This window comes from Mytilus californianus, unplaced genomic scaffold, assembly GCF_021869535.1.
Source record: "Mytilus californianus isolate M0D057914Y unplaced genomic scaffold, xbMytCali1.0.p SCAF_17, whole genome shotgun sequence".
Lineage (NCBI taxonomy): Eukaryota > Metazoa > Mollusca > Bivalvia > Mytilida > Mytilidae > Mytilus > Mytilus californianus.
In genome coordinates this window covers 6753705-6779930 of record NW_026262659.1, presented here as the reverse complement: position 1 = coordinate 6779930, position 26226 = coordinate 6753705, and the positions used below count along the sequence as shown (strand labels likewise).

At 32.2% G+C, this 26226-nt stretch overlaps 1 long non-coding RNA gene and 1 pseudogene across 1 annotated transcript; both read right to left on the bottom strand.

Annotated features, from left to right (window-relative positions):
• Positions 1–7621: 7621 nt before the first annotated feature.
• Positions 7622–15475, bottom strand: LOC127726307 (uncharacterized; annotated as a pseudogene).
• An 8219-nt stretch (positions 15476–23694) lies between these two features.
• Positions 23695–25454, bottom strand: LOC127726308 (uncharacterized). Its single transcript, XR_007993491.1, has 2 exons — positions 24079–25454; positions 23695–24032 (listed from the first exon to the last, which is right to left on the bottom strand). It is a non-coding gene; the product is annotated as an uncharacterized LOC127726308 (long non-coding RNA).
• Between the last annotated feature and the right edge of the window lie 772 nt (positions 25455–26226).

The following is a 26226-nucleotide window of genomic DNA, read 5'->3' as shown; positions in this document are numbered from 1 at the left end:
ATCAATGTTTCGCATTACAAAAATAAAAATGAAAATAGCAGCAAGTAAAAGTTAGAAAAGAAATCTGAATCTGAAGTGATATATTATATACCTTTAGTTACATATACTGTAATGCTTTCTTTTTTATACTGAAGGCTTTTACATGACGAGTTTTGAAAACGGTTATCTCAAGAAAGAGGAACGAGAGTTACCAGAGGGACAGTCAAACTCATAGATCGAAAACAAACTGACAACGCCATGGCCAAAAATAAAAAGACAAATAGACAAATAATAGTACAGATGACACCACATAGAAAACTAAAGACTAAGTAACACGAACCCAACCAAAAACTGGGGTGATCTCAGGTGCTCCGGAAGGGTTAGCAGATCCTACTTCACATGTGGCAGCCGTCGTGTTGCTTATGTTATTACAAATCCGGTAAATAGTCGAAGTCAATTTACATTTCAGCTAGAGACATATTTTCAAGATGTCACAAGAAATATTCGACGTATGCCGTGAGTAATATGTTTTTATGCTATATATGGGTTAAAAACTGCTGTCACCAAATATATATATAAAAAAAGCAAAAGGTCAGATCATATTTTCCGAATTGATATTCTAAATGTCATTTTTTTTAACACGGAAAACATATATGTAAATCTTTTGATTTAAAAAAAAAAACAAAAAAACTATTGAACGATCCAATAAGAACTCGTGGTTTTGCACTTTTAAATGTTGAAACACAGCTATTGAAACATGTAATTTAGAATTCAGTTTGCCATACAGAACGTTTTCTATGTTGTGTTTTATATACTGATGTTTGACTTTTCTCTTTTTTGCCATGGCATTGTTAGTTCTTTTTCGACTTATGAGTTTGATTATCCCGTTGGTATCTTTTGCCTCTCTTTTAAAATGATATTTTTGTTAGAAAACCTTTAACACGATAAACATGAATGTAGACCTTTTAATTGAAAATAAAATCCAAACTGATAAATAATCTTCTTGATAACTTCTAAATTCTGACACACATCTACTGTTCCATGTTCACAGTACTATGTAAATTTAAACTTCAATTTGCCATATCAATTTCCTGTTCCATAAGTAAAATTGAAGTTTGATTATGAAAACGATACCCATGCTGTTATTCCGTTTCCTAAAACGTAAATTAGGCTACAGTTACCCGTCGTGGACTAAAATGCAAAGGACCAATTATAACCACAGAACTGCCAGATTAGCATTGGCATGTAGTCTACGCAATTGAAAATATCATACATGGCAACAAATTCTAATCAGCGACGAATCACGGTTTTGTTTAAATTAAACTACCATTCGGAAGATGTCATGGTATTTGCATATAAATAAAAAAAAAAAACAAACAAAAAAAAACGGATCGTTAACAAAAATAAAAAAACCACCTGTATCTTTGTTTCATTAGGTGATGAATAGTTGCAGGAGAGTAAAATATAAGCTAAGTTTTTATGGAGATTAATTGAAATAAAATATTGTTGGAAAAAACCTGTAGAAAAAAAAATATTCCGTACTGTTTTTATGTCAATTTTTTACGTATATAAATCATTTCAAATTTAAAAATAATAGTTTTGAAAGGGACGTTTAGAAAGTCATCTTTGAAAATTACCGAATCACATGGTATTTTCATAACCCTTGACAGCTATCTTAATTAAATTCTGTTCTTACAAATTGGAAAGTTTTTTTTCAATTAAGGTTTATTGGTGTCATATTTTATGCTTATGATTAATAGATGAAAAAATGAGACTATTCATTAGGATTAAATTCAGATAGTTAGCTATAAAAATTCCTTTAACTTTAGCAAATTATCTGAGATTTTCATAAAATGTGTCAGTTATCTCCAAGTTTTAGCATTAGGAGTTGTTGATGTTGAATGTTTTGCATTTTATTCATAGGTGAAAAATGAGACTTGTCAGTGAGGAACAAGTTCAAGTAGTCAACTTTGAGATTTTCTATAACTTTTACTACAAAATTTAACTTCATTTTAATATTGCTCTTTAAAGGTATACTGTTTGTTAGATAAGTAAATATTATGATTGTTTAAAGTAATAACATTTATGGTACCAATTTTTCTGCAGCAGAGGCACATTTCGACAATAAATGTCTCTTCAGTGATGCTGAAAAGTAAGTTAATTATGACAGCCACTACATGAATCACCGATAGAAACTATATTTTTTCGTTCAAATTACATGAGATTGTTAAAGAAATTAGCAACTATACTCAAAGAATTAAGTTACGTTAAGTCCCCCATTCATGGCACGACTTTCTCCACAAAAAGTTCTTTCTCCTGCCACTATTCTTATGAACAAACAAAAGTATTTTCGTCCTATCAAATATATACTGTACAAAAGTATTTGTACCGCCCCAAACATGCATAGGCCAAGCCCTCAGATATATATTGTACGTCTCTTATGTGTTTGAAAATACCTTTAGTATCTTCTGCTTTTCTCGTGGCAGCTACCAGATACCAAGGAATTCATGATTGGAAATACAAGCTCTTAAATATTACCTGGTATATAAATATAAATTTCATATGAAGACGCTGTTGGAATGTTGATACATAGAAATGGAACGTTCCCAATTGGTAAGATGATATCATCTCTTTTGGCGTAAAATTTTGTTCTGAACAGAACGCCAATGTTAAATTTTAGATGAAGGTCAAGATATGAGGCAGGCAGACTTAACTGGATCTTTAGTATCCTTTATTTCAAGGTCACTTGGATAGACGAGTTCAATATATATACCGAATTTTCAACTATTTGCGAGGAGACATCATTTATACAGTGGAACCAGAAGTTAAATGATTATGCTAATATGCCTTTGTCGTATGTTCTAAAACATATCGTAAATTCAGAAAATTTATGCATGCCTTTATTTTTGAGATTGTGGAAAAATGGACATGTATGAGAGATTCATTATCGCGATTTTAGTAAAGCCTACAAAGGAATTATGCTTTCAAAATATATATATATTTTTGAAACCTGTTCCGTCACGGTTATTGTAATCATAAAAACATCAAAAAATTTCTGAATTTACAAAAGAAGAGAGGCCAAAGGGAGAATCAATCTCACAAGTCGAAAACAAAATGACAATGCCACGACAAAAAAAAAACGAACACAAGACAAACAATAGTATTCAAAACACAACATATAAAACTAAAGACTGAGAAACACAAATTGGGAGATGATCTCATTACCTAGAGTTTGACACCATCGCTTACTAAATTACTACTGTTAATGTATCTATTATAGATACTTACATACCGTCGAGTTCATACCATTGGTCACCTTATTGCTGTCAAACCTGTAAATAAGGGACACATATATATATATATATATAGAGAGAGAGAGAGAGAGAGAGAGAGAGAGAGAGAGAGAGAGAGAGAGAAAATTGACCTTACAAGAGAGGTGACTTTTGAATGGAGGTTCAAAATGCATAGATATTACTACAGCGGGACATCAATAGAATGACCTGATAAGACAGGCTTTTTTGCTAGATAGTTGTGAACCTTATAGCAGGTTTGACCGTACTACTGTTTCTAATGTAACCTATATGTCATTCTTACTGTCATACATTGTACACCTGGAGTTTTTCACCTCTATTCACCAAATTATTACTAATACTAGTCAAATCTGTATTTTTCATATATATTTAGATACAACCAAAGTTTGACACCTCATTAATACTAATTACGATATTTTATATCTGTTTTAGACACCTACCCACCTCTTTGTCTACTAATGATGCATCCTAATATGTTATTCTCTATTCTCCATTCTACATACCTGCGTATATCTTTCTATGCGTTGAATATTTACCTTCAGTAAGACGTCAGTACTACTTGTAAAGCCAAATATGGCCATGTTGTAATACAGTCTGACAGTAGTAGTCAACAAATGACTAGAATTTATGACCAGGAAGATATTTCAATCAACGCCTTTCTCTCAACAAACCGAGCTTCATTACAGTAAAGATGCAGCTCTTATTACAAATACAAACCAAGCATCACAGTGATAAAGCAATTAAATATTTATATAAGAAAATGTGGTATGATTGCCAATGAGACAAATTTCCCTAAGAGATCAGATAACTTTAAAATAAGCAGCTATATGTTATCATGAAGCTTTCTATAATGATGAAAACCAACGCATAGCAAGCTATATAAGACCCCGACATGACAAATGTAAAACAATATTAATTTAAATTATGTAGAAAACAATACATGGAAAATCAATTATGATATAACAACAAACAACAACCAACAACCACTGTATTACAGACTGAATTGGTACTGGCACTTACAAAATGTTCAGTTGTTAACGTCTATGTTATTTGTTCTCTGGTAGAGAGTTGTCTCATTGGCAATCATATAACATCTTTTTTTTTTAAATTAGGGGCACCAATCCATCATCCTAACCTAGGATGTCGTTACAACCGCACACTTAACAAAGACAAAATGTAAAAACAGATATACAAAAAACAAATATGTTATTCAGCAACACAATAAAACCACTGAATTACGGGTTCCTGACTTGGGACAGGCACATACAGAATGTGGCAGGGTTTATCATATTTGCGGGCTCCAAACCTGCCACTACTTTAGGACAGTGGTGAAACAGGAAACCATAAGAACACACAACAATAGATTACTTGAAAAGGGCTTAACTCGTCAGGTCGATACAAAGCACAAAAACAACTAACAAAATCACTAAAGACAAAAAGTACTGATCTAGGAGTACTCACAATGAATGAAAGCTACATTTTTACCGCACTACTGATTTTATCCTCAGTAAAAGAGGGTCTTTAGAAGAACTGTGAAACTGTTTACTCACGTAGTGGTATTAACCATATGTGGATTCTAAAAAACTCTAAAGAACTTCTTGATAATTTTAAATCTCGATCTTTCTCTGAAATAAATTCTATCATTTTTTTTTATTTGTCAACCCTGTATACCACCATTCCCCATGTGAAATTGAAAAATCGTCTAAAAGAAATAATCCACAATGCTTTTCAATATAAAAATGGTATCATACGCTATACATTTATTACTTTTGGATACCATACGGAATATGTTGTTAATAGTGAACAAAAAGGTAAAACATGCTACAAAGAGGAACAAGTGATCAGTATGCTGGAGTTTCGTATTGACAACATATTTGTTGAATTTGGAGGTAGACTTTTTCAACAATTTTTCGGCATTCCTATTGGGACGAACTGTACGCCTCTTCTTGCCGACCTCTTTTTATTTTCATATGGGTCGGAGTTCCTTCAGACACTTGTCAAAATCAAGAAGATCAAAGAAGCCAGATCATTTAATTTCACATTCAGATATATTGATGATGTTCTTTTCATTAACAACCCAAACTTTTCTGATTGGGTTACATTAGTATATCCTTCAGATCTAGAAATTAAAGAAACAACAGACACGACTTCCTCAGCCTCATTTTTAGACTTATTCCTCTAATTTGACATAAGCGGTCATTTCAGTACCAGAATCTATGACAAAAGAGACGATTTTAAATTTGAAATTATCAATTTCCCTCACCTTAGTAGCAATATACCAACTTCACGTGCATATGGGATATACATTTCCCAACTCATTCGGTATTCAAGAGCTTGCAGCTGCTACTCGGACTTTATAAAACGTCACCAGTGTCTGAGCAGAAAGTTGATGAACCAGTGTTATGTCAAAAAACGTCTCGTCCTTTTTCTAACAAAAAGTTCATCGGAAGATACCAAATGCAAGACCTTGTTGATAAATATTCCGTATCAATTTCACAAATAATACATGATGGTCTTGAAGTATAGATTATAGGTACTGACTGTGTTTATCATCTTAATTACGTGTTATAGTGTTCTTTGTCATTGTAAATAATTAACCTTTACTGTTTAGTCCATTTTTTATAATATCCTTTTGGCGTGGCTCGGTACTTATGCATCCCGCCAATGTGTTGTTGTGCTGTTTTTTTTTGTATTCTTGTCTTTAATTTTTGCTTATGTGCTTTGTCTATATGTCATCTTGCTTTTCTTTGTTTGACATATTTGTCTGTTTTTATAGTAATTAAGATTATAACACAATGTTGACGGCTGTACCCCTATTTTGACATTTTTACCTATTAGGTCTGTTTGATTTGTTCACACATTGTTGTTAATATAATGGAATTGTATGCGACTGTCATACAAGTGAGAAGTTTATTAAGCTATAAAACCAGGTTTAATCCACCATTTACTACATAAGGAAATGCCTGTACCAAGTCAGGAATATGACAGTTGTTTTCCATTTGTTTGATGTGTTTGAGCTTTTGATTTTGCCATTTGATAAGTGACTTTCCGATTTGAATTTTCCTTAGAATTCGGTACTTTTGTAATTTTCCTTTTTACTAGTTTAATCTGTCATTGTTTCTTTCATACAGTGTATACCTAGAGTTTACCACCATTATTCGCCAAATTATTACAGATACTATTAATCTGAATTTTTCATAGATATCTAAATATGAACAAAGTTTGACACCTCAATGCTACTGATTAAACTATTTCTGTGTCTGTTTTAGACGCCTACCCACAGTTTGACACCTTTGATCAAATCAGTACTAATGATGCATTCTAATATGTTCTTGTTCAAGATACATATCTGCCTATACCTTGCATTACTACCACAACAGTACTGTTACAATTGTATCTATCTATGCTATATATATTTACCTTCAGTACGCATCAGTACTACTCGAAAAGACAAATATGACTACGTTGCAAATGAAGTGGAATGAAATACAGTCTGTAACTAGTTGTCACCAAATCGCCAAATTCTATGACAAGGCAGATTTATGAAGCAACGCCTTTCTCTCAACAAACTAAGCTTCATTTCAATGAGGAGGCAGCTCTCATTACAAATGCAAAACTTGCATCTCAGTGATAAAGCGATTAAATTTATATCAGAAGATGTGGGATGATTGCCAGTGAGACAAAGTTCTCTCAGAGACCAGATAATGTAGAAATAAGCAATTATAGGTCATTGTACGACTTTCTTTAAGGAGGAAAATCCAGACCGCATAGCAAGCTTAACTCATCAGATTAGCACATAACACAACAATTGCTAACAAATCACTAAAGACAAAAAATACTGATTTGAAAGTACTCGCAGTGAATGAAAGCTATATCTAGTTCCAAAAAAAAAAAAAATGTGTCTGTCATATTTGTTTTTCGTAAATTGTTTTGTTATAAATTAGGCCATTTGTTTTCTCAATTGAACTGTTTCATATTTTTTAATGTCGGTGCCTTTTATAGCCGACTATACGGTATGGGTTTTTCTCATTGTTGAAGGCCGTTCGGTTGTCTATAATTGCTTACATCCACTTTATTTGAACTTTGGTGGATAGTTGTCTCATTTGGCAATCATACCTCATCTCCTTTATTTTTATATTATCTTGACATTTTAACGTGTCTTATTGCTTCGGTAGTCTCATGTGAACGTGCTCGCCTCAGGTGTGTTTACTGTTTTTCGGAGTCAGCATACTGTGTGCAGATAGGGTGGTAATTCCCGATTCATCGGTGAATACTAGGTGATATATACCAAATTTACTTTTAGAAAGTAATATAATGAACTCCACTCAAAGAAGAGATTATATGGAATTTATCTGTGATTATAAAAATACAAATAATTAAATATATCATACAATATAGTTATTATTTGCTATCAGTTGTTAACCAATTAATAACGTATCAAATGATTTGAAAATAATATTGAATATAGATAATATTGAAAAATATCCTGCCAAATCGAGAATTGTCCCTTCCTGATTGAAGATAAAATAAAACACATACTAAAAGACTGTAAAGAATGTAATAAGAAGCTAGAGATCACGATATCTTTTTTTCAACAAAAATTATCAAGTTAACAAAATGGAAATAATGTTGTCCGTGCCCGTACAAAATGAATGGATAGGAATAACCTAACATTTCACCGTCAACGGCATCATACAAGTAATGGTAATTCAAAAATTACAAGATACCAAAGCTATTCGATGGACTACATTCGTATTTCGAAAATTAATTTCTGGTCAGCGGCAATAGAAACAACATGTTGGGAAGCCAAAATCGTTAAAAATTGTTAAGTCATACATTCAGGTAAAAGAGGTCGTCAAAATCATCTAAGTTTGACGTTGCATCAACAGAATAACATTAGATTTGAATAATGTACATATCGTTTTGTTAACTTGCTATCAAAAGCATCACAGCACGACTATGCAACTAAGCTTAACATAGAACTATTTTATATTCAAAAGGAACTACATTTGCAAAAGTCAAGTATTATTATTCAATCTTCAAAACTATAGGTTTTTTTTTAAATTTTTGTCAGGAATAGTGGTAAACAATCAACATTACAAATAATTCGAAAAATGTGCTCAATTAAACTCTATATCCAAAATAATATGATGTATACCGTATTTCTTGAGTTCCAATAAATTAAAAAAGAACTATTTGTCAGTATAGAATTGTTTGTGATAACATAAAACAATGACATTTAACATTTTTAACTTATCAATATAAATATGAACATTTAAGACAAAAATCTAACGCGAGTAAGCAAGTAGAGTTCAAAACTTATATGATACATATATACAAACACTGAACATATGAGTTAGATTGGACAAATCATGCACAGTTCAGTCTTATGCCATTATCTAAATGTGGCGAAGTTCTGCCATTGCTCTGACAGCTGGAAAAGCTGGTCTTCCACAGGTATCTTACGTCAATTAAATCATCATTATTGAAGAATCTTATACCATATTTAGCCCAGTTTAGATGATGAGCTGTATTTACATCTGGTTTACTACGGAAGTAATGTACCGATGGAATAATAACTTCATTGCCAATATTTTGAGAACAATTTCCGGTTATGTCGGTTTTCCAATTGTAATTTACATCCCCGAGAAGTAAACTTGGAATATCTCTTTCTTTGAACTCAAATCGTAAGGAAAATGTATAATACTTAGTGAGAAAGTTATTACACGGGAAAATTATCTTTATTTCATTTTTGAGAAGTTGAAAACATTCCGACAATTTTGGAAATGGATCTTTACATGTTGATTTTTCGATGGTAAAATTAGATTTGGTTTCTGCATCAATTAAAAGCCTAAACTCAGCATTTGCATTTTCAAGATCATATATTTCAATTAAATTGATCCAACTTTTGGAGGAATGTGTTTTGGAATCGAACGCTGGATGGTGCAGATATATTCCTACGTTTTTGAGGTATCGTTCATCATTGTATTTCTCGTCAAAAATATATTTAAAATGTCTCCCTTTTAATGTTGACCTACTGTTACCGTAAACATCAACATCTGTTTCTGTTGTTGAAAGGATAAGCATAGCAAGATTTAGAATAAATACAACCAGTAGCACAAGCACACGCGTCCATCCAATAACATTTTTCCATTTGATTTCTTTACACTTTCCCAGTAAATGCAAAAGGTCACATGAGGTTTTTTCTTCGCGAAGTTTAACACAAGAACACATTATTCTTGCTAAAATTTCTATCATTGGTAAAATGGCTTTTGCTATTTGAACATAACTGATACCTTCCTCTCTGCAGGTTACCAATGTCAGTGTAATCACGGCCTGTGGAAAATCCTCCAAAATAATTGTAAGCAAAGAGACTACATCGTTCTCGTACACAAAGTTTTGTACACTGTCCTCTTATGTAAGCCACCCTTCGTTAAAAAATTCTATAAGAAGAATAACTACTTGAGCCACAAAAGTTAATGTTCCAATCACTGAAAAAGCTAACAAAGCACGAATAAGGCCATCATCAGGCGGTCCATAAACTAAACCTGGTTCAATTGATTTAACATCAGAGTATAAAACCCAATCTGTAACCATGTCGATAGCCTCCCAAAGAACTAGAAGACCGATATATTCTAACGTTTTTAGTTTATCATTTTCTTTCGGCATTTCCACCTGAAATTTAAAGTTAATCACATTGATCAGTGAAAACGTCGTCATGACAATCTTTAATCTTAGCGTAAAGAAGATAACTAATTTCAGTCAGGGACCACTGAAAATTATTTTACAAATTTATTTTAATATATACGAATTATACAAGATCTTCTCAAAGCCACCCATACCAGCAATTCAGTTACAAGATGATCAACGATACTACGTTCCAGGGAGGATGAGGATAACGAGCTTATCGAAACTTGGGGTTATACCAATGAAATGTCAGCCACGAAAATATCTCGAAAACTCACCAAAGAAAAAGATAAGCACACCAGGAGTAGCCAAAAATCATAATGAAATAACCTTAATCCCAGCTTAATGCAGCAGAAGTAGTAGCAATATCAAACTCTCGAACATCAGCAAAACGATTTGATTGGTCAATTCATGGTACAGTTTCAATCCACCGTTTATCATTTTGGGCACAACATTTTACCATTGAAACCTCATCCATTCGTCATCACAATTCATACCTGTCTCATTCCTCACAGCTAAACGAACGTGCTTAATGAGCTCTTGTTATAAAAAAAACTACAACATGTAATGCTGATCGTAATGTTCAACGATATACTATTTATTGGTTGCTGTAAACTAATTCACCGCCTTACAGTTACAAAAAATGGTCCGCGTCCGCATACACTCCAACACCCATTGTGGATGGGGAGGTGTTTTGACATTCAACGTCCGAGGGCCCTGTAGTCGTGGTGTTCGGAGATAGACCCGTTTACAACCGTCTCCCAACAGTGGTTCTTAACATGCTTCGTCTACCAGTAAAACATCGACATGATTAGTGGGTTGCCAAGCTGATCGACCTGGCCATTAAAATAGCCTTTGTGTAGATCAGTAACCAAAATCAAAATAGTAAAACCAAAAACAACAACAGTAAATCTATAATGACCGCCTCCTGCTTGACCAACCCCACACGTGGCAGATGCGTTCGACTCCAATCTTAATTGACTGGGATTGCCAGTTTTCCTGCCGAAGGTCGATGGTTCTCTGTGGGCACTCCCTCTTCTCCCACCAATACAAACTGGCCACCACGATATATCAATAGTGCTGAAAAATGGCGTTAAACACCAACAATCAATCAATCGATCAATCAATCAATCAATCAATCAATCAATCAATGTCATAATTTTCAAGTCAGGTAAATTGATAAGGGACAACAGTAGTTTACCGATGTCCAAACAATAAGATACGAATCAAGGTAAACCTGAGGAAATCCCATTAATCCCAATGGTATTATACTACTGACAGAGAAAATGATGTGATCTTTGTGTAATCCAAATAGTTGACCTGTTTGAGTATATGTAAAAAAATTACTTTGATTACAAATTCTTTAAGACTTTCAGAAACTGCAGAATTAATAAACCTCCAAATTTTAAAAAGTTCCTTTTAAAGTGTTTGTATGTTTATTGCCTACCTCTATCAGCTTTGTCTCTATGAATCTTTGTACAATATACAATAGTACCTTCAGTTAACGCTTGGTAGAGTCAACCTTGTCCAACTGTCTATAATGGTGTAGCCTAAAGCACCAACCTCACAATCAAATGTAAACAATGGACTTTATAGACTACTGTCTGACTAACGGCCTGGTTAAAACATCCAAGTGACTTTTAGTTATTTGTAAGAGTTATCTCCAATGCTCCAGGTATATCCCCTTAAATTGTCAATAGAAGAAAACACTTTACAATAATTTATTTTATAAAATCTGATAGAGAGTCGTCGGTCGATAATCAGATGTGCCTTACAAGTTTGAAAATTTGATTCAAATTGATGTGTTACTGCTGTTTCCGTGTTATCATCAAAGAATGATGAGTTTCCAAAATTCTAAAATTGAATTAACATATGATGTAGAATCACCTACATGTAGTGCAATTCACCAGGGCTTAATTTTCTGTTTCATGATAACAACTGCTAATGAAGAGTTCAATATTTGATAAGAACAATTGAATGGAATATTTATAATTGTATCTTTTACAGTCAAATATGAATGATTCCATTTGCAGTTTTACTCCCCAGTTTTTCTTGTGTATAACCTCAATTAATCAGATCTACACTTAAGGCGAATGTCACATAGATTATATCACAATAACCGTGGTCAAAATAAACATAAAGTGATGCAAGACTACAAAGATGGAAGAATCAGTGCATATTTCATATCAGCATTTAGGTAAATAATAGTTCAATTATTTGTTAAAGAAAGCAGTAAAATAAAGAATTAATGCGATGTTAAATTTCTCAAGGTAAAAAATTAAAGTAGAACATGCACATTTATATTATTAATTAGAGACGTTAAATGGTTTATCTTGTAAAACATCTATTAGACTACTAGGTCGAAGTGATATCTTTGTCCATGTTTAATAAATACTATGAGTGTTATTTTTTAAAACTGATTAAATATTATATAAAAGTCTTAAGATTTTGCGCAACGGTACTTATATACGATGGAATCGTGTTGACAAATATTTTGGCAGAACAAATAGCCGTCTTCAGTGTCAAATGTCTTTATTAATGTATTACAATACAATACTAGTTGTTCATGTTTAAAACAGCAATACAGGTGCATTTTGAACTATTGATTTAACCGTAATCCTGCACTTCATAAAACAAAACAAAACTCTATACTATTTAGACGTGGCAGCGTATCTATACATTAAAAAATGCCAAAATGTAGTAGTTTGTGTAAATTTTGCATGTATATATATAAAATAATTGAATTAAACTGCTAGTACTTCCTTTTGATGCCGTTTGGATAAAGTCGACTTTGTTCCTTTATCCAGAAGCTTTCCCGAACATCTCGCCTAACACCACTGCAGTGAATGTTTAATTCAATCACTAAGACTTTCATGCGGTTAAAGTCATCGAGTTTATGAGCCGACTGTCTTAAATGCTGGCTAACTGGTTAAAGTTAGAGATATCACCCATATGGCCAAAGGGGGAGGGTTGAAATCTTAACCCCGCCAAATGTCTATGTGCCTGTCACATATCAGAATCCTCGTCAGCGGTTATCTTGTAATTGAGAATATTTGGCATTGATGGCATATCTCAATTAAATTTATTCACGACTCTAAACTTTTGTCAATTTGGAACTCAACATATTGCATAGAAACTTGTATATTGCTGAAGACTTTATGTTGATCTGTTAATTATATGCCAAATCTTAAGTTATATTAAAAAAAAAAACATTTTGCTGTCATTGTTCTATTTTCTTTTAAACGAAACCAAGAGAAAATTTATCAGATGGTGATTCGAAGATTATATTATCTCAAAATAAAAAACAAATTAGTTATCAATATCCATACCATTTAGCACATCTTAAACAATTATCTGAATGGATTGGCAACTCTACAATATCTTAATATTCTGCTACAAACACACGTACATGATTACTATAAGGGACTATGCGATAAGATAATTATCTGCAGGTTGGGCCGGTGTACAGCAATTAATTATTTTAAAAAATATTTCTGCCCCGCTAAAATTTATTAAAAAAAAAGTTCTTACCCCGCTTCAGTTTATTGAAAAAAAGTTACCCCGCTATTAAATAATCAGAAAACTAATATATATCAAAACTTATTATGATAATTTTTTTTAACTAAAATGTGCATACTTCAAATTAAATAAATGTAAATATTATTCTGATTGTATTCATAACCAACTTATAATTTTTTTTAACCATGTCTGGTCACCAAATTACAAGAAAATCACCAATAACAGATAGTTGCAATTGGACCTGCATGTTAATATACTGCATTCAGATTGTTTTACCAGTTCATGTACTTATAGGGACCGTAATTTATTAGAGGGATGGGCCGGTCCATATTCATTTTCACTGAAACTTATATTGATGTGTGTACATGTCATTCAACATCATTTAAATCAAATAACCATATAATTCTATTCTTTACAAATGTCCTGGTACACTATAAAAGATAAAGTAATAAAATTATAGAATTTATTTATAAAAATCTAGGGTTCTCACCACTGAAAAAAACAAGGTAGTTAAAGCTTTTGTGCTGCACAGACAATATCTGCTTTGTGGCTAGACACGCCCCCCCCCCAAAAAAAAACAAAAAAACAAAAAACAAACAAACAAACAAAAAAACAAAAAATACAACAACACTGCAGGCAAAATTTTCACAAAATTTTAAAATGACTTTGTTATAAATCTAACAATCGAACAAAATTAGATAATACAAGTTAAAAATACTATCTTGTTTCATAACCTTTTTTTACATAATGTTTTCATCAAGTGAAACAAAACTCCCTATTCACACCAATAACACTCATTTGTGCAGCTCCCTGAAAAACAACTAAATAACCTTGAAATTCAAGAGACTTATTATAACCCTTAACTAGTTGATATTAGTAAAGAGGAACTAGAATTAATTATTTCACAACAAAGGCGTTTTGATGTATCAACCAAAATATAGCAGCACATCCTGTATCAGTTTTTTTCCTTCTACGGGATGAATGTTTTAAGATGAAATTAGAATAAAACATTGTAAAAAGCAACAAACCCTTGAACGAAAACCTATTTTGCATTGTTATTATCTCAATTTGAAATGTATATAAATCCTTGCTTATTTGAAAATGAACTTATCTTAAAAAGGACTTAACTTAAAATTGATTAGACAGTCATCTTTGAAAATTACAATTTCTTTTTCAAATTATATGGGATTTTCATTACACTTCATAGCTACATTGTGAATATCCAATATCTACTCTTTTTACAAATTCCAAAATTCATTTCCATTAAGTTACAGTAAAAAAGTATTTGCACTGTCCTTCAAATCAAACCCTCATTTTCCCTCAGATAAATTTTGAATGGTTCCTTATTTTTGTTACTCTGATTTAATTATTTTTTTTATGCAATCGCCATTTTTATTTAAATGATGCGCCCCGCCAAGTGTCTTTTCCAAAAAACTTTACGCCCCGCTAGTTATTTGCATGAGAAAAGTATGTTCCCCGTCCAAATTTGCATCGGCCCTCAGATAAATATTGCACAGTCCCTAATATACGCTGCAAAGAATAATATTAATGGTATTTTTTTTTTATCTGTTTTATCATTATCGATTGCCGAATTTGACCCATTATCAAATAAAATTTGAAAGAAAGCCAAATATTGCCGCAAAATATACCGATTCTCCGTTTTACCTGACATAACAACTGTTTCCCTAAGCTTCAACAAAAGTCTTGTCTGACATTTTTTCGATCTACGTCCTTCCAATTTTATCATTAATTTTGATTATTGTTATCCCGATCAAGAATGTCCGGTTTTCTTATGCACAGAAAATCAAAGCTTACCTTTTTATCTCAGTATATGGAACATTCTGATGTCTAAAAATATTCCAAAGTTCGATCATGTATCAGGGAATAGCGTGACTGGTGTGGATCATTTAATTTGGCACATTTAAATCGCATACATAATGACAAGAGGAATCCCTTGAACTTCTTTCGTGTTTCAGTGAACAAATAAAACACGTACATTCTAGATCACAACTGAAATAAACGACAAACAAGTGGGGATACAGCATGCGATACGGATTTTGCCATATATTGATCTGTTAATCATATATTTTAATAGAACCATATTCATGATATATAACAGATCCGTGATTTATCCTTTTTTAAAATCGTCCGAAAATATAAGAGAGACAACAAAATGATGATTTTCCTGTAGTTTTCCAGCTGACTTGGATTTTTTTTTCATAAACTCCCTTATTTGCTTATCCCGTTTCATGATAGTCAGGACAAAATTCAGGATCGTTCATACTAGAAGATATATACACATCGTGATGTTTCTAATAACCTTATTACATGCTCAATATAGAGCTATGAAACTGGCAAATATTACATTTTAAGACCATGTATCTTCATGTATTTAAATGCATTCACTAACGATACTATCAGCTGTTCCCTCATGTAGAATGCAACCCATCTTCCCAATATTTGTTGTCAAGTTTATTATATAATAACCAAGTTTCACGGTGCCCTTTATTATCATAGTATATCTAAGGACCTTCGGCCCTCGGGACTGATATTGGTTCCTCGTGGTGATACAGCATGCGATACGGATTTTACCATGTATTATTCTATATGTATGTGCTTTCTTCAAGCCATACGCCTGTCATAAAACACACTATATGTTGCATGATGTATATCCAATTCAGAATTGTGAACTATCTTAAAAATCCGAAGTAATCACAGATCCAGCATGGCTGGATATAAAAACCAAGTATACACTGTTCTGTCATGTCACTTATTAAACACGTATTCCGTGATTCTGTGTTGATTGTTAATCAAGGGCACGATCGGATATATTCGGCAACAAACCCAAAAGTTAATTTGCAGCCAAATTGTTCGATCAACAATCATAGAAGGAAATATTTGTATAAAATGTAAAAAAAAAAAAAAAAAAAAAAAATAACACGAAGGACTTAGCTTAGTTCATATGAATACATTGGTTAGATTATTTCCTTACCATCATGATCACCAGAAACTCGTTTCATATGACTTTAAACTGAAGATTTTTATTTGCTCTACACGATTGTGCATACTATTCACGACTTCCATCGGATATGCCTTAAATTACTTTCCTTTCAGTTGTATATTCCATGACGAATATACCTATTTTAACCATGCGAGTCGGGACGTTCCGTACACATCTGCATTTTCTGAATCCCCCTAAAAAAAGAATGTGGTCTGAATACCCAGTAGACAAAAATGTCATAATACAGCACTGATGAGCAATTTTACAAATGAAAAGGCTAAATGTATATAAACACAACTAAAAAAAAAGGCATGAATAAACTAGAGAACTGAATGTAAATATACACATGCACTAACCCTTTAAAGGGAACCTGGGATAATAATTTTATAAAATTTACAAACAAAAAGCTATTTTACCAACAGCCCTTTGTATAGTATCATGACCTTCAATTATGAATTCGATTTTCGGTGTAATTAAAGAGAATTTATAATGTTTTCAGTGGTATATGCACTTAAATGTTTTATATTTTTGGCTTAAATGTTTGTTTACGAATGTCCTTGATGAAGAAAATGTTAAACTTCTTGGAATAACTACAGATTCGGACTTAAACTTTAACAATCGTTTATCTGAAATATGTAAAAAGGCATCAAGACAATTAAATATTCTAAAACGAATGAGTAAATATTTATTCCAGAGCATCTGAGATCACCCCCAGTTTTTGGTGGGGTTCGTGTTGCTTAGTCTTTAGTTTTCTATGTTGTGTTTTGTGTACTATTGTGTGTCTGTTTGTCTTTTTCTTTTTTGGCCATGGCGTTGTCAGTTTATTTTCGATTTATGAGTTTGAATGTCCCTCTGGTATCTTTCGCCCCTCTTTTAAACAGGCTAGGTAGGTTAACAGTATACTACTCATTCAGTTTTTCGAATTTTAACTATTGTCCAGTAATTTGGCACTAGTGTAGCGAAAACAAATCTTTTAAAATGGGAAAAAAAATCAAGAAAGAGCTCTTAGATTCATCTATGAAGATTATAATAGTTCATACGAAAATCTGCTAGAAAAGTCAAAATTAACTTTTTTTAAAAATAAGAAGAATAAAAACTATTGCAATAGAAACTTTTAGAATAACTCACAAAAAAAGTCCAAGGTATCTTCATGATTTAATAGATATCATAATTCAGAAGTATGATTTAAGATCACAGAAAACAGCAGTACTCCCGAGAGTCAGAACTACCAGGTATGGTTAAAGATAACGCTGCACAAATCTGGAATGAGCTGCCTAACCATTGTCGAATGGAAACATCTTTTGACCAATTCAAAAAATTGGTACAAACATGGGATCCAAATAACAGCTCATGCCAGTGCAGTGCATGCATATAGTGTTTGTGTGCCTGTGCCTGTGCTTTTTTATTTTTTATTTTTTGTGTGACTGTTTGATTTGTTTAGCTTTTTTAGTTGCTATTATCTGCTGTGCTTATCATTTTAACTTGTGCTATGTTTCAAGATATACTTTATTTTGCATACTATGCTTTTTAACTTTTATATGTCATCTATGGTATCTTACTATGCACTGTATGTTTAGAATTGTGTTGTTTTCATGACTTATGTATGTGTGTATATATGTTGTTATTCAGTCCATTTGAAAAGCTCACTAGAGCTTGTGGTTATGTAGTTTATTGAATATCGACTTTAAATAAAACTTTGAATTGAATTGAATTGAATGAAGGTTATTCCAGAAACATGTGTTGTGTACTAGAAAATCATAAATTATTTTGATATAACTCATATCTCAACAGTTTTACACGAAAAAAAGACCTTAAAATTTTATCGGGGGTAACTAGTATTGATAAAATGCTTCATTCAAAAATTGAAAGAATGAAATATTTACAGTGCAAAACAAATATTGGAAGGTCATGTAACTATACCAACAAAATGAATCTTATAAATCTTTGATGCGAGGACATGGATATTTGTGGGATAAGAATATCAGAATCTGATAAAACAAGATCAGAAGTTATAGACGGGTACAATCTGTATTCTACTGTTCTGATTTACTTGATCAGACAGGTTATTTCTTATCTACAACAATGCATTTTTCATTCCTTGTGAATCTTTTAATGATTAAATCAAAGATAAAAACATCACATCAGAAATCCTGTCTTTGAATCATCTAACAATTCAAGTGCAGAGAGAAAACAGATGAACCCAACGTCAGTAAGTTAAGTTTTCCTCAACAGGAAAAGTATTACATAAGCGATTTTAATAAAAGGCTTACCGAGTATCGAATATCCTGTACGTGATATTGATATTTGAATAACACGAAGGCTCTGCCATCAACGAAACCCCAACTAATGCTACACAAAAAATATAAAGACGTCTTAAATCTATTTGTAAAACGTATATGTTTGAAATAAATACACGCTGCTTTAAAATTGGCCATGTGCCTTCAGAGTACATTTCGGTCATTGATTATTATAATGTTTACGGTTGTTACTAATTGAAACCATTTCCTGAATTGCTTGATTAGCCTTTTTATAATTGGTATATCATTATAAAGCAGTCTAAATACATTTATTATATTGATATTGAACGAAACAAAATGAGCAGCTCGATGTAAAAAAAACCGTTTTAATGCAAAAACAAATTTTTCGAATTTTAGTAGGGGCACCAGGTGCGCTCTTCGTGATCATACGCACCGTTTTGATTTTTTCAACTGGACCAAATCGCTACTTCCCCCTGATGTTTGGATATACGTTTAAGTACGTTATAAATGAAATGGTGAAAGTTTTAATTGAATTTGACAGCTAATAACCTTTCAACAGAATATTTAAGCAAAACCAATCAAACAATATCGAAACTAGCTTTGTGCGCACAATACCAGATTCCATAAACATGCACGTACATGTACGGAAATCACAGCATTTTACATCATTTGTTTTAATGCAATTCCGCTTGATATACTTAACGTATTATAGAACTTTGTAATTATTCTTCAAATAGATTTTACTTTCTTATTCTACCATATAGGATTTACTGAAGAACTTATAAAGCCTTTAATGGACTCATTACATATTCAACATTAATTCATATTATATAGTTACGGCTAAATATACCTAACCTCGATTAACTAATGACCTCCCTTGACTTGTCTGTATAAAACTTTCTATAATATAAATCAACGGAATGCAGAGAAAGGCAAAGACAGTAGACTCACAGGAACCTGAATCGCTAACCTGGTAACACAATGTAAAATATGATACCTTTAGAAAAAGTGGCAGCTTTATTTTTATATAATAATGAAAATAAAAGATATGGTAAGATTGCCAATATCCACCAGGGATATATAATATATATAGACGATTATCCAGCCTTTGGTTTATTTGATTGTTGATTGGGGAAAGAATAAAAAAAAAACGTAATGGCGAAGACGGACGATAGCCAAAGGCCGGCAACGACGGACAACCAGTGTTAACTTTAGCTCACATGTACCCTTGGTCCGGTTGGGCTGAAATAAGGATCTTCCGATATGCTTACTAAGGCATTTAGCTATTGATTATCAACTTATTAGTTTTCTTTATCTAATGAGGACAATTCATTTGAATCTTTCGAAATGTCACAAAAGCCACAATGACAATGTCAACAGCTCAATAGAATGGTCAGAGTTATGTGTGAAGGTGTAAATTGATAGGAACATTCTACATTAGTTTCATATGAAGGGGTAAAAAAAGAAACATTGACTTTAATGTTGTATTCTTCTGACGTTTCAGTCTCGTTAAAATTTCGTTCTGGAATTATTGCCAAAACATGTGATACAAGTGGAAAATATCAATGAATTTAAAAAAAATATTATAATCAAACTTAAGTCTGTGCTGTGAAAAAATTGTGTATTTACAATAAGTAGTTTTTGAGTAATACAATTTTCAAATTTTATTATAATAAAATCTGAAAATTGTATTACTCATTGGTATACAAATCAAGTCAGTCTCATTAGCCAAAATGTTGAGAAAATGGGTGAGGGGTACAAGAAATTATTTTACCAGAAACATGTACATCTCATATCAATTTTTTCTTTTCAAATTTCTTAGATATGTATTTTTCAATCATTTATAACAAAGAAGTTGAAATAATTTGCTTTTTGTTCTAAAAAAAGAGAAAAATCCCAAATTTACAAAATAGACAGCATGGTAAATTTGACACGAAAAAGCAACAAAATTTTATAAAACTTTCTTATATTAACACCTACTTATAGTTTTTTTTTAAAGTTAAATTTATTCAGATTCATCTTTATTGAAAGTATGAAAAAAAGTTTAATTGTAAAACTGTGATTTTTTCATGATAATAGCCCAAAAATGGGTAAAAATTTATGAAAAATGGGAAAATCATCAGAATTGGGTACTTTCAAATGGCAGGTGCAAAAAAAGAAGTGCACCATCATATGATTTTTTCTTCACCAATTATTTTTTTACAGTCATATAAACCCAAAAATCATGTTAAGAAAAACAGTTTAATTCTAGAAACGTTTGGCTCCTCAAAGGTGTACATCCTTAAAGAAAAAAAAAAAAAAGTAAAAGTAAAAAAAAAAGTAAAAACAAAAAAAAAACAAAAGAAAAACATAACGTAGTCGTGAAGTGTCGTTCAGATGAAATTGCATGCATGTAAATAGAAATGTCAACAACTTATAACAAACTTTTGGTCATCTTTAGAAATTTTTGAGATTTGTATATATGAATAACTAAATCTGGTATGGAATAAGACAACTATCGACTAGAGTAAAACAATGTGGATGTAAGCAACTCTAGCTAGGGCATTGTACGTCCTTCAATAATGAGCAATTCGCATACCGTAAAGCAAGCTATTATAAACGTTATAATTTCAAATAAGCTCTGCCATTCACCCAGATCCATCTGTTTTACTGTCTTTTTTATTTATCCAATCACACTGTTATACACATGATATCCATGTACTCAAAAAGGACATTACTGCAATAAGAAAAGTTTTTTTTAGTGGTAATAGTTATTCCTATTAGGTCCAGTTATAAAATTGAGAATGGAAATGGGGAATGTATCAAAGGAAAACAACCCGACCAAAGAACAGAAAACAGCCGAAGGCCACCAATGGGTCTTCAACACAGCGAGAAAATCCCGCACCCGGAGGCGGGCTTCAGCTGGCCCCTAAACAAAAATGTGTACTAGTTCAATGAAAATGGACGTCACACTAAACTCCAAAACATATAAATGAATAATTAAGAAAAAAATTAAGAAAAAACATACAAGATTACAAAGGCCAGAGGCTCCTGACTTGGGACAGGCGCAAAAATGCGGCGGGGTTAAAATGTTTTGTGAGATCTCAACCCTCCCCTATACCTCTAACCAATGTAGAATAAACAAACACACAGCAATACGGACAGTAAAACTCAGTTTAAAAGAAGCCTGAGTCCGATGTCAGAATAGGTAACAAAAGAAACTAAGCAAAATGACAATGATACATAAATTAACAAATGACTACTAGCAGTTACTGACATGCCAGCTCCAGACCTCAATTAAACTGATTGAAAGATTATGTCTTCATCATATGAAAATCAAGCACAATCCCTCCCGTAAGGGGCTTAGTATTATACCATCATAAATGAAATATGAGAAGAACATAACCTGTACCATGCTAACAACTGGTTTTAGAAAAAATGTATTTATTTCCGATGCAAAGACCCTATGAGTGAATCAACATTAATACCAAAAATACAATATTTAATGTATACCTAGTTATATACATACATTATTGTTCATTTGAGTTTGCTGTGCCATCCCACACGAAAAACCGAAGATTGCCCTCCGAATGGTCTGGAACGGTAAGTGGTTCCTGTTTTTACTGATGATATTCGCATTATAACTCATGGTAAGTTAAGGCTTAGTCCTAGTTCTGCATTGACTGAATTACTTTTTCAGGAGTAACCTCTCAGTAATATCACTTCATTTGATATTCTTTTAATTTGATATAAGTAAACTCTACAGAAGCATGCATCTGTATAGCATGTATAGTGTGTTCTTATGGTGTGCTGTTACACCAACCATTGTATAAGGTAAGATTAAGCGCTCGCAAACTTGTTTAAGGTATACACCATCTTGAATTGTACAATCACAGTACATAATCGGTCTATTTCTTTGCCCAAATCTGCAAATTTGGAGACAGATTTGCAATTTATTGATTACACTGTTTATTTATATAAAGAAAACTTAGTGATTCATTGTATTATCGAAAATGTTTTAACCAATACCAAATATTTGTGTTTTTAGAATCAATTTTTCAAATAAGCCATTTAAGGGGAGATAACTCTTTTAGTACAAAATTTATACTGGACATATAGGGAAATTTTCATTTTTTACTTGTAGCAAGAAAACAAGTTCGGTGACACCATTTTTTCTTTCTATTTTCTTAAAATATATTATAAAACCTATCTTCTCATATTTTATTTCAAAATTCTCTCATATAGATTTCTATTTATGCACAAAAATGTGTTTTTTCATGAACAGTCTTAAGCAAATTTTGGAAATTTTGAACGACTCGTACCTTGAAAAATAGCGCGGTGACCCATACCTTTTATTATTGTTTTGAAAAAAGCATAGTAAAATCTTCATTTTGGCAAAGTATAAGAAAATTCTGTCATTTTTTTTCTATACCCCTGAACTACCTTAACGCCGCTAAATTTTGTAAGTGTCCGTCCTCAGTCAGGAGCATGTCAGTCAGTTGCTGTTATTTGTCGATGTCTGCAAGATTTGTTTTTCGTTAATTGTTTTATCAGAAATCGCGCAGTTGATTTTCTCGTTTAAAAGATTTTACATTTTATCATGTCGGGGTTTTTCAGAGCTTACTATATGGTATGGGTTGTATTCAATATTGAAGGACGTACGATGACCTAAAGTTGCTTACATTATCGTCATTTGATCTCTGATGGATAGTTGTGTCTCATTGGCAATGGTATTATAGACATATATAACACATCTTCCTATTTCACACAATTAGGTCAAATCATTGCTCCTCGGTTTTCTAAAGAATACTTGAAGAATTTCCTGTGAAGGGAAACCATGCTGGCAATATGACTAAAGATATTAACTTCTAATTGAAATATATATCTAACTATTCGCCGACCCTATTAAACCCCCCCCCCCACCTTCCCCCCCCTTTTTTTACCCTAAAAAATAAAACAGTTTGCATCTCCATCAGTTTTATTCAACATTTATAAAATATAAAAATACACAAATATTTTGGTAAAAACAACAAATAAAAATTTAAAGCACATCATCACAGTAAGTATAAAATAAAGTTAATTATTCAAACGATCAATGTGATCCATATTTTAATATAATCAACATGATCAATGTAAATCAATATAAATTGTTAGGGGCTGCTAACAATTGTCAAAAAAAAAACAACCCGCTCAAACAAAGTAAAAGTATAAATATTGCACTGAAGTAGAGAAATAAACTCGTGTCTTAATCTTCTACTGTTTATTATCTGATAACCCCTCCTTACAGACACAATGACCCTGTGGTGTTTATTATCTGATAACCCCTCGTTACAGACACAATGACCCATGGTGTTTATTATCTGATAACCCCTCCTTACAGACACAATGACCCTGTGGTGTTTATTAGTTCAATATCATGAATCATTTTTACCTATAATCTAAAAAAGATTTTACTTATTATCATTGTTAGTAATCGTTTGAGTAAATACGTTTCCAATTTGAAGGAGAGATCGACAAAACAAATACATTTCATTAGAATATGAATTCTATTAGAATTATCAATATGATAAATCAAACTAAATGAACGTATACTTTTAAAACAAATGTTACTTCACATATAAATTGAATCGATTATGGTCTTAATCATATGTTTACCCTTTGCGCACCCTTATAAAAAATAATGAGGGTTAACAAATATTAGAGTGTGTATAATAGTACGACAAATGACAGCGATAACATCATGTAAAATGTCTCATGAGTATTTCGATCTTGGAAAACATGAATTCGTCGTGTGTGGATGTTCAATCTATTTGAAATGTTTCTCCTTGCACTTACAACGTCGAAATAGCGCTAAGAACAGTTTCTTCGTCACTAGTCAATCACCATTATAGTTCAGAGGAATGTAACCTATTGTTTCTTCATTTATGTTTACATATAAATAAGAATATGGGAAAATTCTTTTCAAAAATCATATAATTTACTATTTTCCATCACAATTTCATCTTTCGTCTTCCTCATCGCCATTCTCTGCCTCGTCCTCAACATCACTATCTTCCTCTAACGATTCATGGAGTGCAGGCATGAAATCAGCTCTTTTGAAGATCGGAGACCCAGACCCTTTCGTTGATAAACTTTCTGATTGCAGCGCTGAAATCCAATCATTTACATCTTTCTTACTGTTGACCTGTAGGGTTAAACTACTTCCATCTATATCATTCTGGACCAACATTATCTCGTTATTATCATTATCACTTTTGAACACTTTACAATTCTTCAGACTGAGATATACAGCTGAACTTGTATATTTAGCGTCTCTGTAAATAACAGCATAATGTTCAAAACAGTTTTTATACACTTGTACTAATACCGGTAACTTTACAAGGTGTCCACTACGGAACTGGACCATGTGAAGACTGCCTTTTTTAACTTCTAAGCCCTTCACTGTTTGTCGTACAGATGATTCCTCGGAATATTTTGATTTCTGCATCCCTATTAAATACCATCTTCAAATTCTCGTCTCAAATGATACAACTTATCGAACAGTAGTATATATTGATAATTTTCTAAATGAATCACTCGCACCAGTAATCCTTGATTATTTGGCAGTGACTGTTTCTGTTAGTACAAATACTGTTTACGACGGCTTAATAAATGTGAATCACTTTCTATTGTCGGGTAAATACAATATGTGTGTAAGTGATTACTGTGTTTATATACCACTACAAAAGTACGGAATAGCCCTTAACCTTGACTTATTGATCCTAAATAACCTTTCCTTCTATTGGACGAAGATTAACTGTTACTGTCTTGTCAGCCAATCAAAAATCATCTTATCGGTAAACTATCATATGTTGGTTTTTAACGGTTATTCAGGTAGTGTAACATGTGTTTTTGTTGTTTGTTTATATTTCAACTGCTTAGAAATAATCATATTACATTTCTGTGCATAAACTAAAACATCATTGTAAATGACATGAATTTTAAGAAAGGGATACCGTAAAATATTATTTTGTAATAATACTTTATAATTCATAATAAAACTAGAAATAGTTAAATGTTGATTATTGAATAACAAAAACAACGTGAATATAAAGATATTTAAACGCGATGTTTTCCATCGCATGTGTTGTCATTACAGAAGCAACGTGCAGATGATGATATACAATTTATGCATTGTTTTTTTTTTATCTTAGATTCCCGACCGTGCGGACCCTCATTTGGAGTCATGACAGAAATAACGTGGAGATGAAGATATATATCGGCATTGTTTTTTATTTTTTTATCTTAGATTCCCGACCGTGCGGACCCTCATTTGGAGTCATGACAGAAATAACGTGGAGATGAAGATAATTACATATATAGGCATTGTTTTTTTTTATCTTAAATTCCGGACCGTGTGGACCCTCATTTGGAGTCATGACGGAAGTAACGTGGAGATGAAGATATAAATAGGCATTGCTTTTTATCTTAAATTCCCGACTCCGCGGACCCT